Source organism: Oncorhynchus clarkii, chromosome 10, assembly GCF_045791955.1.
Source record: "Oncorhynchus clarkii lewisi isolate Uvic-CL-2024 chromosome 10, UVic_Ocla_1.0, whole genome shotgun sequence".
Lineage (NCBI taxonomy): Eukaryota > Metazoa > Chordata > Actinopteri > Salmoniformes > Salmonidae > Oncorhynchus > Oncorhynchus clarkii.
In genome coordinates this window covers 72,472,935-72,490,919 of record NC_092156.1, presented here as the reverse complement: position 1 = coordinate 72,490,919, position 17,985 = coordinate 72,472,935, and the positions used below count along the sequence as shown (strand labels likewise).

General features: G+C 44.1%; 1 protein-coding gene across 1 annotated transcript in view; it reads right to left on the bottom strand.

The window, feature by feature from the left end:
• The window catches only part of LOC139419337 (uncharacterized), an 85,142-nt gene extending 76,285 nt beyond the window's left edge, over positions 1-8,857 (bottom strand). Inside the window, 1 exon segment of the mRNA XM_071169278.1 lies at positions 8,735-8,857. The gene's annotated coding sequence lies outside the window, so the exon portion shown is untranslated.
• Positions 8,858-17,985: the final 9,128 nt, after the last annotated feature.

Sequence of the window (17,985 nt, the reverse complement as noted above, 5' to 3'; positions counted from 1 at the left end):
AGAAACACAGAGTATTAAACTTGACAAACACACAGAAACACAGAATATTAAACTCGACACACACACAGAAACACAGAGTATTAAACTCGACAAACACACAGAAACACAGAGTATTAAACTCGACAAACACGTGGCATCAAAATGGAGCGTCTCCTAAAAATAACCTCCTCCATTAGTAATGATGGGAGGTCCTTTAGAATGGAGCATGGTGCTATTCCTTCTGCTACACCAACTACCATATTGTTACACACACACACACCGTACACACAACGTACACACACACACACCGTACACACACACCGTACACACACAGACACACCGTACACACACACACCGTACACACAACATACACACACACACACCGTACACACACACACACACTGTACACACACACACCGTACACACACACACACACACAGCGTACACACAACGTACACACACACACCGTACACACACACACACACACACAGCGTACACACACACACCGTACACACACAGACACACCGTACACACACACACCGTACACACAACATACACACACACACCGTACACACACACCGTACACACACACACACACTGTACACACACACACGTACACACACACACCGTACACACACACACACAGCGTACACACACACACACCGTACACACACAGACACACCGTACACACACACACTGTACACACACACACCATACACACACACACACACACAGCGTACACACACACACCGTACACACACACACACACCGTACACACACACACACACACCGTACACACACACACACCGTACACACACACACACACCATAAACACACACACCGTACACACACACACTGTACACACACGTGCACACACTGGTTGATGCTTATTTATAAAACCCTCTTAGGCCTCACTCCCCCCTATCTGAGTATCTACTGCAGCCCTCATCCTCCACATACAACACCCGTTCTGCCAGTCACATTCTGTTAAAGGTCCCCAAAGCACACACATCCCTGGGTCGCTCCTCTTTTCAGTTCGCTACAGTTAGTGACTGGAACGAGCTGCAACAAACACTTAAACTGGACAGTTTTATCTCCATCTCCTCATTCAAAGACTCAATCATGGACACTCTTACTGACATTTGTGGCTGCTTCACGTGATATATTGTTGCCTCTACCTTCTGTCCCTTTGTACCCTGTTTGTGCTGCTACCATGTTGTCATGTTGTGCTGCTACCATGTTGTTGTCATGTTGTGCTGCTTCCATGTTGTTGTCATGTTGTGCTGCTACCATGTTGTCATGTTGTGTTGCTACCATGTTGTTGTCATGTTGTGCTGCTACCATGTTGTTGTCATGTTGTGCTGCTACCATGTTGTCATGTTGTGTTGCTACCATGTTGTTGTCATGTTGTGTTTCTACCATGTCGTTGTCATGTTGTGTTTCTACCATGTCGTTGTCATGTTGTTTTGCTACCATGTTGTGATACTGCCATGTTGTGTTGCTACCATGTTGCTGTCATGTTGTGTTGCTACCATGTTGTGCTGCTACCATGTTGCTGTTATGTGGTGTTGTTGTCTTAGGTCTCTCTTTATGTTGTGTTGTGGTGTCTCTCTTGTTGTGATATCACGGATTGCCCCGGTAGTGTTGCTGTTATTACGGGTCTCGTGTGTTGTTATTACGGGTCCCATGTGTTGTTATTACGGGTCTCGTCCCGTGTGTTGTTATTACGGGTCTCGTCCCGTGTGTTGTTATTAGGGGTCTCGTCTCGTGTGTTGTTATTACGGGTCTCGTGTGTTGTTATTACGGGTCCCGTCCCGTGTGTTGTTATTACGGGTCTCGTGTGTTGTTATTACGGGTCCCGTGTGTTGTTATTACGGGTCCCGTCCCGTGTGTTGTTATTACGGGTCTTGTGTGTTGTTATTACGGGTCCCGTCCCGTGTGTTGTTATTACGGGTCTCGTGTGTTGTTATTATGGGTCCCGTCCCGTGTGTTGTTATTACGGGTCCCATCCCGTGTGTTGTTATTACGGGTCTCGTCCCGTGTGTTGTTATTACGGGTCCCGTGTGTTGTTATTATGGGTCTCGTCCCGTGTGTTGTTATTACGGGTCCCGTGTGTTGTTATTACGGGTCCCGTGTGTTGTTATTACAGGTCCCGTGTGTTGTTATTACAGGTCCCGTGTGTTGTTATTACGGGTCTCGTCCCGTGTATTGTTATTACGGGTCTCGTGTGTTGTTATTATGGGTCCCGTCCCGTGTGTTGTTATTACGGGTCTCGTGTGTTGTTATTATGGGTCCCGTCCCGTGTGTTGTTATTACGGGTCCCATCCCGTGTGTTGTTATTACGGGTCTCGTCCCGTGTATTGTTATTACGGGTCTCGTGTGTTGTTATTACGGGTCCCGTCCCATGTGTTGTTATTACGGGTCTCGTGTGTTGTTATTACGGGTCCCGTCCCGTGTGTTGTTATTACGGGTCTCGTGTGTTGTTATTATGGGTCCCGTCCCGTGTGTTGTTATTACGGGTCCCATCCCGTGTGTTGTTATTACGGGTCCCGTCCCGTGTGTTGTTATTACGGGTCTCGTGTGTTGTTATTACGGGTCCCGTGTGTTGTTATTACGGGTCCCGTCCCGTGTGTTGTTATTACGGGTCTTGTGTGTTGTTATTACGGGTCCCGTCCCGTGTGTTGTTATTACGGGTCTCGTGTGTTGTTATTATGGGTCCCGTCCCGTGTGTTGTTATTACGGGTCCCATCCCGTGTGTTGTTATTACGGGTCTCGTCCCGTGTGTTGTTATTACGGGTCCCGTGTGTTGTTATTATGGGTCTCGTCCCGTGTGTTGTTATTACGGGTCCCGTGTGTTGTTATTACGGGTCCCGTGTGTTGTTATTACAGGTCCCGTGTGTTGTTATTACAGGTCCCGTGTGTTGTTATTACGGGTCTCGTCCCGTGTATTGTTATTACGGGTCTCGTGTGTTGTTATTATGGGTCCCGTCCCGTGTGTTGTTATTACGGGTCTCGTGTGTTGTTATTATGGGTCCCGTCCCGTGTGTTGTTATTACGGGTCCCATCCCGTGTGTTGTTATTACGGGTCTCGTCCCGTGTATTGTTATTACGGGTCTCGTGTGTTGTTATTACGGGTCCCGTCCCATGTGTTGTTATTACGGGTCTCGTGTGTTGTTATTATGGGTCCCGTCCCGTGTGTTGTTATTACGGGTCCCATCCCGTGTGTTGTTATTATGGGTCCCGTCCCGTGTGTTGTTATTATGGGTCTCGTCCCGTGTGTTGTTATTACGGGTCCCGTGTGTTGTTATTACGGGTCCCGTGTGTTGTTATTACGGGTCTCGTGTGTTGTTATTACGGGTCCCGTGTGTTGTTATTACAGGTCTCGTGTGTTGTTATTACGGGTCCCGTGTGTTGTTATTACGGGTCCCGTGTGTTGTTATTACAGGTCCCGTGTGTTGTTATTACGGGTCCTGTGTGTTGTTATTACGGGTCCTGTGTGTTGTTATTACAGGTCCCGTGTGTTGTTATTACGGGTCTCGTCCCGTGTATTGTTATTACGGGTCTCGTGTGTTGTTATTACGGGTCCCGTGTGTTGTTATTACAGGTCCCGTGTGTTGTTATTACGGGTCTTGTGTGTTGTTATTACGGGTCCCGTCCCGTGTGTTGTTATTACGGGTCTCGTGTGTTGTTATTATGGGTCCCGTCCCGTGTGTTGTTATTACGGGTCCCATCCCGTGTGTTGTTATTACGGGTCTCGTCCCGTGTGTTGTTATTACGGGTCCCGTGTGTTGTTATTATGGGTCTCGTCCCGTGTGTTGTTATTACGGGTCCCGTGTGTTGTTATTACGGTCCCGTGTGTTGTTATTACAGGTCCCGTGTGTTGTTATTACAGGTCCCGTGTGTTGTTATTACGGGTCTCGTCCCGTGTATTGTTATTACGGGTCTCGTGTGTTGTTATTATGGGTCCCGTCCCGTGTGTTGTTATTACGGGTCTCGTGTGTTGTTATTATGGGTCCCGTCCCGTGTGTTGTTATTACGGGTCCCATCCCGTGTGTTGTTATTACGGGTCTCGTCCCGTGTATTGTTATTACGGGTCTCGTGTGTTGTTATTACGGGTCCCGTCCCATGTGTTGTTATTACGGGTCTCGTGTGTTGTTATTATGGGTCCCGTCCCGTGTGTTGTTATTACGGGTCCCATCCCGTGTGTTGTTATTATGGGTCCCGTCCCGTGTGTTGTTATTATGGGTCTCGTCCCGTGTGTTGTTATTACGGGTCCCGTGTGTTGTTATTACGGGTCCCGTGTGTTGTTATTACGGGTCTCGTGTGTTGTTATTACGGGTCCCGTGTGTTGTTATTACAGGTCTCGTGTGTTGTTATTACGGGTCCCGTGTGTTGTTATTACGGGTCCCGTGTGTTGTTATTACAGGTCCCGTGTGTTGTTATTACGGGTCCTGTGTGTTGTTATTACGGGTCCTGTGTGTTGTTATTACAGGTCCCGTGTGTTGTTATTACGGGTCTCGTCCCGTGTATTGTTATTACGGGTCTCGTGTGTTGTTATTACGGGTCCCGTGTGTTGTTATTACGGGTCTCGTGTGTTGTTATTACGGGTCTCGTGTGTTGTTATTACGGGTCCCGTGTGTTGTTATTACGGGTCTCGTCCCGTGTGTTGTTATTACGGGTCTCGTCCCGTGTGTTATTACGGGTCTCGTCCCGTGTGTTGTTATTACGGGTCTCGTCCCGTGTGTTGTTATTGCGGGTCTCGTCCCGTGTGTTATTACGGGTCTCGTCCCGTGTGTTGTTATTACGGGTCTCGTCCCGTGTGTTGTTATTACGGGTCTCGTGTGTTGTTATTACGGGTCTCGTCTCGTGTGTTGTTATTATGGGTCTCGTCTCGTGTGTTGTTATTACGGGTCTCGTCCCGTGTGTTGTTATTACGGGTCCCGTGTGTTGTTATTACGGGTCTCGTCCCGTGTGTTGTTATTACGGGACTCGTCCCGTGTGTTGTTATTACGGGTCCCGTGTGTTGTTATTACGGGTCTCGTCCCGTGTGTTGTTATTACGGGTCCCGTGTGTTGTTATTACGGGTCTCGTCCCGTGTGTTATTACGGGTCTCGTCCCGTGTATTTATTAGAGGTTTAACTTTTGTTTGGATTACATCCCTGTGTTTTTGTATATGCGTTTGTTTTTGGCTTCTTCCAATGAAAAAATGAAAAACACACACACACAGAAAGTAAACACACACCGAAACGAACAACTAACTAACAACCTGCCCCACAACAGCAGACCACGTGTAACCATGCCAGCCCAGGACCTCCACATCCGGCTTCTTCCTCTCTGGGATCGTTTGAGACCAGCCACCCGGACAAAGAATACAACTATGGCTTTGCACAAACAAAGAACCAACTTCAGTGGGAAAATGATCCCCTTCGATGGCCACTGGCACGCTGGAGAAGTGTGAAACCCGGTTTCAACTGTTCCAGGCAGATGGCAGACGCCTGTATGGTCTTGTGTGGGTGAGCGGTGTGCACTAATATATAGAGTTCCCCGTGGTGGCGGTGGGGTTATGGTATGGTCAGGCATAAACTACAGACAATGAATACAATTGCATTGTATCGATGGCAATTTGAATGCACAGAGACACCATGACAACATCCTGAGGCCCATTGTCGTGCCAGTCATCCGCCGCCATCACCTCATGTTGCAGCATGATAACGCACGGACCCATGTCGTAAGGATCTGTACACAATACCTGGAAGCTGAAAATGTCCCAGTTCTTCCATGGCCTGCACACTCACCAGACATGTCACCCATTGAGCATGTTTGGGATGCTCTGGATCGACGTGTACGACAGCATGTTTCAGTTCCAGCCAATATCCAGGGACTTCACACAGCCGTTGAAGAGGAGTGGGACAGCATTCCACAGGCTACAACCAACAGCCTGATTAACTCTATGTGAAGGAGATGTGTTGTCACACAGCTGTTGAAGAGGAGTGGGACAACATTCCACAGGCTACAACCAACAGCCTGATTAACTCTATGTGAAGGAGATGTGTTGTCACACAGCTGTTGAAGAGGAGTGGGACAACATTCCACAGGCTACAACCAACAGCCTGATTAACTCTATGTGAAGGAGATGTGTTGTGCTGCCTGAGGGAAATGGTGGTCACACCAGAGACTGACTGGTTTTCTGATCCACACCCCTACTTGGTGCATCGGTACCACTTTCCGTGCGGTAGCAGAGACAACAGTCTATAACTTGGGTGGCTGGAGTCTTTGACCATGTTTAGGGCTTTCCACTGACACCACCTGGTACAGAGGTCCTGGACGGCAGGGAGCTTGGCCCCAGTGATGTACTGGGCCGTACGCACTACCCTCTGTAGGGCCTTGCACTCGGATGATAAGCAGTTGCCGTACCAGGCGGTGATGCAGCCAATCAAAATGCTCTCAATGGTGCAGCTGTAGAACTTTGAGGATCTGAGGGCCCATGTCAAATCTTTTCAGCCTCCTGAGGGGGAGAGGTGGTGTCGTGCCCTCTTCATGACTGTGTTGGTGTGTGAGGACCATGACAGATCTTTTCAGCCTCCTGAGGGGGGAGAGGTGGTGTCGTGCCCTCTTCATGACTGTGTTGGTGTGTGAGGACCATGACAGATCTTTTCAGCCTCCTGAGGGGGGAGAGGTGGTGTCGTGCCCTCTTCATGACTGTGTTGGTGTGTGAGGACCATGACAGATCTTTTCAGCCTCCTGAGGGGGGGAGAGGTGGTGTCGTGCCCTCTTCATGACCGTGTTGGTGTGTGAGGACCATGACAGATCTTCTCAGCCTCCTGAGGGGGGAGAGGTGGTGTCGTGCCCTCTTCATGACCGTGTTGGTGTGTGAGGACCATGACAGATCTTCTCAGCCTCCTGAGGGGGGAGAGGTGGTGTCGTGCCCTCTTCATGACCGTGTTGGTGTGTGAGGACCATGACAGATTTTCTCAGCCTCCTGAGGGGGGAGAGGTGGTGTCGTGCCCTCTTCATGACCGTGTTGGTGTGTGAGGACCATGACAGATCTTCTCAGCCTCCTGAGGGGGGAGAGGTGGTGTCGTGCCCTCTTCATGACTGTGTTGGTGTGTGAGGACCATGACAGATCTTTTCAGCCTCCTGAGGGGGGAGAGGTGGTGTCGTGCCCTCTTCATGACTGTGTTGGTGTGTGAGGACCATGACAGATCTTTAGTGATGTGTAGGCCAGGAACTTGAAGGTCTCCACTAAAGCCCTGTAGTGTGTGTGTTGATATATATATATATATATATATTATACAGCCCTGCTGTGGGGATGGCTGGGAAATGTGATTTCCCACTAAAAGCTACAATAAACTATCAGTCATGAATTGTTCAATTATTTTTTTTATAGAAACATACTGAGTCACTGGTTACCTCCCAAATGGCACCCTATATAGGGCACTACTTCTGAACAGGATTCATAGAGCTGTGGTCAGATATAGGGCACTAAGTAGTGAATAGTGTGCCATGTTTTTTTTTTTGTTGCTACACCTCTGGTCTGTTCTGTCGCTAACCAAAAGACTACACACACAGACACACACACACACACACACACACACACAGACACACACACACACACACACACACACACACACACACTGAAAGAAACAGACACACACACACACTGAAACAGACAGACAGGCAGGCAGGCAGGCTTCACATAGACAAAGATGTGTAGTCACGTGATTTTCGGGAGTGACAACTTCTAAAAATTGGATTCCGGCGACGCCTTCCTGAATTGTTGCAGCGGGGCAGGAGTAGTCTGTTGACTAGCGAGGCACGACGGAAAAAACATTGTAGCTTTGTTTGTTTCATGTATCCTGTAGTTAGGCTATACACTGAGTGTACAAAACATTTAAGAACGCCTGCTCTTTCCATGACTTAGACTGACCAGGTGAATCCAGGTGAAAGCTATGATCCCTTATTGATGTCACTTCCACTTCAATCATTGTAGATGAAGGGGAGGAGACGGGTTAAAGAAGGTTTTGTAAACCTTGAGACAATTGAGACATGGATTATGTATGTAGGCATTCAGAGTGTGGATGGGCAAGACATGAAATGTAAGTGCCTTTGAACAGGGTATGGTAGTAGGTGCCAGGCGCACCGGTTTGTTTCAAGACCTGCAACACTGCTGGGTTTTTCACACTCAACTGTTTCCGTGTGTACCACAATGGACCACGCATAGGACATCCAGTCAACTTGATAACTGTGGGAAGCATCGTAGTCAACATGGGCCAGCATCCCTGTGGAACGCTTTCGAGTCCATGCCCGGGCGAATTTAGGCTGTTCTGAGGCTAGCCTGGCCTACTGGTGTGACAACTGGATAATGTCTTTATTTATTCGTTTGCAAACTTAAAAGAAACGCGTTTGGGACATGGAAATAGGCTAGCAGACCAGTCATTTCGTGTTTATTATATGACCCAGCCCTGAATGACTATTTTGTCGTCACACTGACTGAATACGTTTCACGGTATGTTAGGCTGTAAAATAATATGCACACTAGGCTACTTTTAGAGCCTAATATTCTAAACTTATTTCTGTCCCTCGACTGATCAGTCCGTGGTTCATTCCGACCTCTTTTACCGGTTACCGTTAACCCCTCTCTAATCCGGTGTTTTGCGCTCAGGGCGGGCCATCCCGACTCCCAACGGTCTTTGACAACACGGAATTTCCATTTCCACCACAAACCGAAACAGGGTAAAGAAAAATAAACACTCACCTCCGACATGGGAAAGGGGCGATCTTAGATCTCTAATCCATTCCGTTAATCCAGATACACCGACGCGCGCAAGGTTTTCCAGTTCAAATGTGAGGCAGCTCCGGTGGAGTCTAGTCCCAAGGCAGGTGCGTGCACGGGAAAAGCGCGACATTAATCTTCACTCACTCAACAAGGCTACCTCCCTCCCTCCCTCTTTCTCTCTCTCTCTCTCTTTGTCTGTCTCTGTCTCTCTGTCTTTCTCTCACACACACAATAACAAACAAACAGAAAGAGAAAAAATAAGACATCAATTTAGTTATTTAGCCTCCAAATAGACTGTGCTCTAGTGTTGTCGGTGTGTGTGGTGATTGACGGTGATGGGTGGGTGTGCTGTGAATGTAAATGCAGAGCCAACTACTCCATGTCTGATCAGGGTCCAGCAGTGAGATACAGTCACCCACCAACCCTGGAGAGATACAGTCACACACCAACCCTGGAGAGATACAGTCACCCACCAACCCTGGAGAGATACAGTCACCCACCAACCCTGGAGAGATACAGTCACACACCAACCCTGGAGAGATACAGTCACATACCAACCCTGGAGAGATACAGTCACACACCAACCCTGGAGAGATACAGTCACCCACCAACCCTGGAGAGATACAGTCACCCACCAACCCTGGAGAGATACAGTCACCCACCAACCCTGGAGAGATACAGTCACCCACCAACCCTGGAGAGATACAGTCTGGAAACTAATTTTATAACCTATGCCTACTACAACAATCCAATGCTTTTACACGTTATGGGGTGTGGTGAACGAGTGCACACTTCGGGAAGCAGGAAAGACATTTAGGACACACACCTGACCCAGGCCCGAGGATCTCCAAATTGACATTTGTCAAAGGTAGCCTATACATTCTGTGGTGCTCTATTCTGGAATATTAACTGGCGTTTGTCGCCCCCGGGTGGAAAGAACGTAATATAATCCTTCTCTCTATATTTCTGTGCATTTTGTACCTCGCAGCACACCGTACAAATATTCCAAATGAAACGCCTATATTACCGTTCGGCTAGCAGCAGGATAATATGCTGACAGCTCCTATATTACCGTTCTGCTAGCAGCAGGATAATATGCTGACAGCTCCTATATTACTGTTCTGCTAGCAGCAGGATAATATGCTGACAGCTCCTATATTACCGTTCTGCTAGCAGCAGGATAATATGCTGACAGCTCCTATATTACCGTTCTGCTAGCAGCAGGATAATATGCTGACAGCTCCTATATTACCGTTCTGTTAGCAGCAGGATAATATGCTGACAGCTCCTATATTACCGTTCTGCTAGCAGCAGGATAATATGCTGACAGCTCCTATATTACTGTTCTGCTAGCAGCAGGATAATATGCTGACAGCTCCTATATTACTGTTCTGCTAGCAGCAGGATAATATGCTGACAGCTCCTATATTACTGTTCTGCTAGCAGCAGGATAATATGCTGACAGCTCCTATATTACTGTTCTGCTAGCAGCAGGATAATATGCTGACAGCTCCTATATTACCGTTCTGCTAGCAGCAGGATAATATGCTGACAGCTCCTATATTACTGTTCTGCTAGCAGCAGGATAATATGCTGACAGCTCCTATATTACTGTTCTGCTAGCAGCAGGATAATATGCTGACAGCTCCTATATTACTGTTCTGCTAGCAGCAGGATAATATGCTGACAGCTCCTATATTACTGTTCTGCTAGCAGCAGGATAATATGCTGACAGCTCCTATATTACCGTTCTGCTAGCAGCAGGATAATATGCTGACAGCTCCTATATTACTGTTCTGCTAGCAGCAGGATAATATGCTGACAGCTCCTATATTACCGTTCTGCTAGCAGCAGGATAATATGCTGACAGCTCCTATATTACCGTTCTGCTAGCAGCAGGATAATATGCTGGCAGCTCCTATATTACCGTTCTGCTAGCAGCAGGATAATATGCTGACAGCTCCTATATTACCGTTCTGCTAGCAGCAGGATAATATGCTGACAGCTCCTATATTACCGTTCTGCTAGCAGCAGGATAATATGCTGACAGCTCCTATATTACTGTTCTGCTAGCAGCAGGATAATATGCTGACAGCTCCTATATTACTGTTCTGCTAGCAGCAGGATAATATGCTGACAGCTCCTATATTACTGTTCTGCTAGCAGCAGGATAATATGCTGACAGCTCCTATATTACCGTTCTGCTAGCAGCAGGATAATATGCTGACAGCTCCTATATTACCGTTCTGCTAGCAGCAGGATAATATGTTGACAGCTTCTATATTACCGTTCTGCTAGCAGCAGGATAATATGCTGACAGCTCCTATATTACTGTTCTGCTAGCAGCAGGATAATATGCTGACAGCTCCTATATTACTGTTCTGCTGGCAGCAGGATAATATGTTGACAGCTCCTATATTACTGTTCTGCTAGCAGCAGGATAATATGCTGGCAGCACAACAGCATATTATATATTTCGAAATAAAAATATTAATAATAAAAAATAAATCAATAAAAATATATATAGATATATATATATATTTTACTCTAAATAAGAGTCCCCTTGCAAGGACGAGCTCAAATTTTACAATATCGATTATTTTAGCACTGTAGTCAAATACAACTGTTTTTCACAGCATTGCAACGACGTTTGAAACAAATAAATGGATAATTTAATATTTTAATATTGTATAATTTATACCAGCATTTCTTTTGACATTTTCCAAACTAAATACTGGTATGTTGAAAGCTGTTGTGTAGGTCAGTGGTGTAGTGGTGCCTGGAGAAGTGGGTATACAGTACTCTAATTTAGTAAAACATTTTCCAAACTAAATACTGGTATGTTGAAAGCTGTTGTGTGGGTCAGCGGTGTCGTGGTGCCTGGAGAAGTGGGTATACAGTACTCTAATTTAGTAAAACATTTTCCAAACTAAATACTGGTATGTTGAAAGCTGTTGTGTGGGTCAGCGGTGTCGTGGTGCCTGGAGAAGTGGGTATACAGTACTCTAATTTAGCTAAACATTTTCCAAACTGAATACTGGTATGTTGAAAGCTGTTGTGTAGGTCAGTGGTGTAGTGGTGCCTGGAGAAGTGGGTATACAGTACTCTAATTTAGTAAAACATTTTCCAAACTAAATACTGGTATGTTGAAAGATGTTGTGTAGGTCAGTGGTGTCGTGGTGCCTGGAGAAGTGGGTATACAGTAGTACTCTAATTTAGTAAAACATTTTCCAAACTAAATACTGGTATGTTGAAAGCTGTTGTGTGGGTCAGCGGTGTCGTGGTGCCTGGAGAAGTGGGTATACAGTACTCTAATTTAGCTAAACATTTTCCAAACTGAATACTGGTATGTTGAAAGCTGTTGTGTAGGTCAGTGGTGTAGTGGTGCCTGGAGAAGTGGGTATACAGTACTCTAATTTAGCTAAACATTTTCCAAACTGAATACTGGTATGTTGAAAGATGTTGTGTAGGTCAGTGGTGTCGTGGTGCCTGGAGAAGTGGGTATACAGTACTCTAATTTAGCTAAACATTTTCCAAACTGAATACTGGTATGTTGAAAGCTGTTGTGTAGGCCAGTGGTGTCGTGGTGCCTGGAGAAGTGGGTATACAGTACTCTAATTTAGCTAAACATTTTCCAAAATGAATACTGGTATGTTGAAAGCTGTTGTGTAGGTCAGTGGTGTAGTGGTGCCTGGAGAAGTGGGTATTCAGTACTCTAATTTAGTAAAACATTTTCCAAACGGCCCAGAGAAGGAAAGGCACCCTGTGTGAAAGATTATATGAGAAGCAGTGACATACACTCTGAATGACCTAAAACTATACATCCCCATATTGGTCTTTCACAGTCAGACCTACCCAAGCTGTACTGTTCAGTAGGATAATAGTAGACCAACCCAAGCTGTACTGTTCAGTAGGATAATAGTAGACCAACCCAAGCTGTACTGTTCAGTAGGATAATAGTAGACCAACCCAAGCTGTACTGTTCAGTAGGATAATAGTAGACCCACCCAAGCTGTACTGTTCAGTAGGATAATGGTATTACTATTATCGAAACAGAGAAACTGACGAAGAAACAGGTTTCAGAATTGATCTCATTTTTATTTCAGGTTTTCGTTCTCAAAGTCAGACTTTTTTAAACAGAAAAACAATACGAGTATATAACAATGCTTAAATCCCATCAGGAGACCACGTTTGAGTTTTGGGAAGAATCTAAGAAATGTAGATTTTAATTAAAGTGTGAACCTGTAGTACAGACACCTAGCAGTATTGTTGTATTAGCAGTGTTTATATAGTACAGACACCTAGCGCTATTGTTGTATTAGCAGTGTTTATATAGTACAGACACCTAGCACTATTGTTGTATTAGCAGTGTTTATATAGTACAGGCACCTAGCACTATTGTTGGATTAGCAGTGTTTATATAGTACAGACACTTGTTGGATTAGCAGTGTTTATATAGTACAGACACCTAGCACTATTGTTGTATTAGCAGTGTTTATATAGTACAGGCACCTAGCACTATTGTTAGATTAGCAGTGTTTATATAGTACAGACACCTAGCACTATTGTTGTATTAGCAGTGTTTATATAGTACAGACACCTAGCACTATTGTTGGATTAGCAGTGTTTATATAGTACAGGCACCTAGCACTATTGTTGGATTAGCAGTGTTTATATAGTACAGACACCTAGCGCTATTGTTGTATTAGCAGTGTTTATATAGTACAGACACATAGCACTATTGTTGGATTAGCAGTGTTTATATAGTACAGATACCTAGCGCTATTGTTGTATTAGCAGTGTTTATATAGTACAGGCACCTAGCAGTATTGTTAGATTAGCATTGTTTATATAGTACAGATACCTAGCGCTATTGTTGTATTGGCAGTGTTTATATAGTACAGACACTATTGTTGTATTAGCAGTGTTTATATAGTACAGGCACCTAGCACTATTGTTGTATTAGCAGTGTTTATATAGTACAGACACCTAGCACTATTGTTGGAGTAGCAGTGTTTATATAGTACAGACACCTAGCACTATTGTTGGATTAGCAGTGTTTATATAGTACAGACAACTAGCACTATTGTTGTATTAGCAGTGTTTATATAGTACAGACACCTAGCACTATTGTTGGAGTAGCAGTGTTTATATAGTACAGACACCTAGCACTATTGTTGGATTAGCAGTGTTTATATAGTACAGACAACTAGTACTATTGTTGTATTAGTAGTGTTTATATAGTACAGACACCTAGCACTATTGTTGGATTAGCAGTGTTTATATAGTACAAACACCCAGCACTATTGTTGTATTAGCAGTGTTTATATAGTTCAGGCACCTGGTGGAACCAACTTCACATCGCCCCCCAGAAGAAAGGCACACGGACACCCACACTTCAGGTTGACTCAGTTTTTATCTGCAGTAAAAGATAACAAACAGTGATGACAGGCATTGACAGGACGGTCACAGCCACACGTTCACTGGTTAGGTAGGACACAAGATATATATTAGATAGGAACAACAGTAGTGTCACATGGTTAGGTAGGACACAATATATCTGTTAGACAGGAGCAACAATAGTGATACATGGTTAGGTAGGACACAAGATATCTGTTAGATAGGAACAACAGTAGTGATACATGGTTAGGTAGAACACAAGATATCTGTTAGATAGGAACAACAGTAACGTTATTGATACAAACCCTCAATGTGAAGTGATATTAATCCATAAATACAGAGCACAAGTACAACCCTTTTATATAAACCTTTTACGGTAGTAAGAAAATAAACATTAACTTAATATTTCAACAAGTCACCTGCTAGTAAATCACCTGCTGGTAATAACTAGCGTGACATTGTAGTGCAGAGACCAACGGTGCTCGTTAGCTCGTCATTAACACGGCTAGCTAAGACAGCAACAACTTGGTTAACTGGCTGAAATAGGTCTTCAATTCATGAACGGCTAAATACATATCTACAGAGCCACATTCGCTATTGACTTTAGGATATATGAACCAGTTTTCCAAAACCACTATTGTGTTATACAGTTTGAAACAGTTTTTATGTACAGAGGAAGAGGACTCGAACCTGCTCTCAGAATATCTGTCAGACTGAGGAGCGGGCAGACCAACTTCCCAAATAGGGGAGAAGCACTCAAAACACACTAGTTGTTCTTTCAAAGAAAATAATACAAACATGGTAGGTCCGAAGACCTCTCATATTACCAAACTTACTACAATGGCAGCAAATATTTTAATGAATTCAGTAACACATAATGAAAGGAAACGTTATTTATATCACCCCTTTTCCTGGGGTGAATGGTTTCACCCACGACTCTCGCGGAACTGAGGCTTTGACATCAACAGTTTCACTTTGTTCCACCTTTGGTGAGCAAAACAGCTAATAACGTAGCTAAATACTGACATTATCCTCCATCGAGATATCTGTTCATATCTAAATACATGGCTCTGCTTTGGTCAATTCCATTGATATTGTCACACTGAACATTACATTGTGTAGCTCCCTTCAGTAACCACGAGCACAACCGTTCCTTGATTTTAACTGGCGGCTTTATTCTGTAGTTTTAGTCAGAATTATCACCTTCCGTGAGAACTATAAAGTAAATGAAAAATACAGTTAAGCACACTCTTACAACCTTATCTTACGAGTGACTTATTAGCTTGGTATAACTCTGAAGTGCTTACATACATAACAGTTTAACCGGCGTTATAACGGGTTCAGATTAAACACATGAATAAAGGAGAAAATACATCTTGAAAAAATACGGCTGCTTATTACAGAAGGGAGGAAATCAAACTTCACACTTATTATTCCTGGCATGAATTCACACTTCATCATAACATACACTCTTCAACCTTTATGAACTACACCCGATGACATGAAAACTTAGCTGACGCAGCGCAGGATTGCCTTCCCTCCAAAAGTGTGTTGCTACAATAAGGATCCCCGTTACAACAATTACAATTAGCTACGTAGTTCCGCTTGTATTATAATTTCCCCCGCACAGCGGACACGTAAACAATTCAAACAAAATACAACGACATAACCTGTAAGTCTAACTGTCAGTTACACATTGAACATGTGAGTCATTTAGCAGACGCTCTTATCCAGAGAGACTTACAGTAGTGACTGGATACATTTTCATACGTTGCATTGGCAGGACAATTGCATTAGTAGTTGGGAGGAGAGCAGAAACAGCCTAACACCTCCACTGATACTGTGTAACCTGTCTGCAGTCAACCAGCCATCCAGACTGAAGTGAAGGCCTTGTTACAGAATGAAAACACCTTCTCTTTCGTCGGCATGGCAACCTGTAAACATGTCAGTGGCGTCACAATGTTGCACAACAGCACAGAACATTGGATGGAGGGTCATTGTATCATTCATTACACAGTGTCCCTGTCTATTCTACTGTATTGGTACATGTGGTATTACAATACATTAGAAGATCTGTAGACGGCAGCATTGAAACAATTTACAACACATCGTCAACTAGCAACCTACTCTGTTTCAGTGCTGTTTAAATATCCCACTTATTTTATTCTGCTGTTAGACGCCATCAGTAGAGACAGTCAGGAAATTAGTCTTTGTAGCAAGTTTTTTTCTGTCAAACCTGGGAAGTGTGTCTATATAGGCAAGTACATATACAATTAGGATGTTACTTTAAGGTCAAATGTACTGTAACTGTCTAGCTGTGAAGAGAATCTAAATATATTGTTTATTGATCTCCTCTCCATTCTAGCACCATACATTCTGTTGTTTACTGACCTCCTCTCCATTCTAGCACCACACCTTCTGTTGTTTACTGATCTCCTCTCCATTCTAGCACCATACGTTCTGTTGTTTACTGATCTCCTGTCCATTCTAGCACCATACGTTCTGTTGTTTACTGATCTCCTCTCCATTCTAGCACCATGCGTTCTGTTGTTTACTGATCTCCTCTCCCTTCTAGCACCATACGTTCTGTTGTTTACTGATCTCCTCTCCATTCTAGCACCATACGTTCTGTTGTTTACTGATCTCCTCTCCATTCTAGCACCATACGTTCTGTTGTTTACTGATCTCCTCTCCATTCTAGCACCATACATTCTGTTGTTTACTGATCTCCTCTCCATTCTAGCACCATACGTTCTGTTGTTTACTGATCTCCTCTCCATTCTAGCACCATACGTTCTTCAGAAGCTGGACAGCATATGAATAGAATCCATCTTCTCTCACCCTCTCCCCTCAAGACCAACATCACACAAGATGCTTCAGAATAACAACAACAAGAAGCTGGTGAAGTTGCTACCAAACAGGAACAACCATGACAACAACACCAAGCTGGTGAAGTTGCTACCCAACAGGAACAACCATGACAACAACAACAAGCTGGTGAAGTTGCTACCCAACAGGAACAACCATGACAACAACACCAAGCTGGTGAAGTTGCTACCCAACAGTAACAACCATGACAACAACAACAAGCTGGTGAAGTTGCTACCAAACAGGAACAACCATGACAACAACAAGAATCTGGTGAAGTTACTACCAAACAGGAACAACCATGACAACAACAACAAGCTGGTGAAGTTGCTACCCAACAGTAACAACCAATATGTTTAAGTTATATAGTCTACCAAGTGTTAATGTCACTACATGAATGTTTAAGTTATATATTCTACCAAGTGTTAATGTCACCCCCATGGATGTAGAGGTTATATAGTCTACCAAGTGTTAATGTCACTACATGAATGTTTAAGTTATATAGTCTACCAAGTGTTAATGTCACTACCATGAATGTTTAAGTTATATAGTCTACCAAGTGTTAATGTCACCACCATGAATATTTAAGTTATATAGTCTACCAAGTGTTAATGTCACCCCCATGGATGTAGAGGTTATAAAGCCTACCAAGTGTTAATGTCACTACATGAATGTTTAAGTTATATAGTCTACCAAGTGTTAATGTCACTACCATGAATGTTTAAGTTATATAGTCTACCAAGTGTTAATGTCACTACCATGAATGTTTAAGTTATATAGTCTACCAAGTGTTAATGTCACCACCATGAATGTTTAAGTTATATAGTCTACCAAGTGTTAATGTCACCACCATGGATGTAGAAGTTATATAGTCTACCAAGTGTTAATGTCACCCCCATGGATGTAGAGGTTATATAGTCTACCAAGTGTTAATGTCACTACATGAATGTTTAAGTTATATA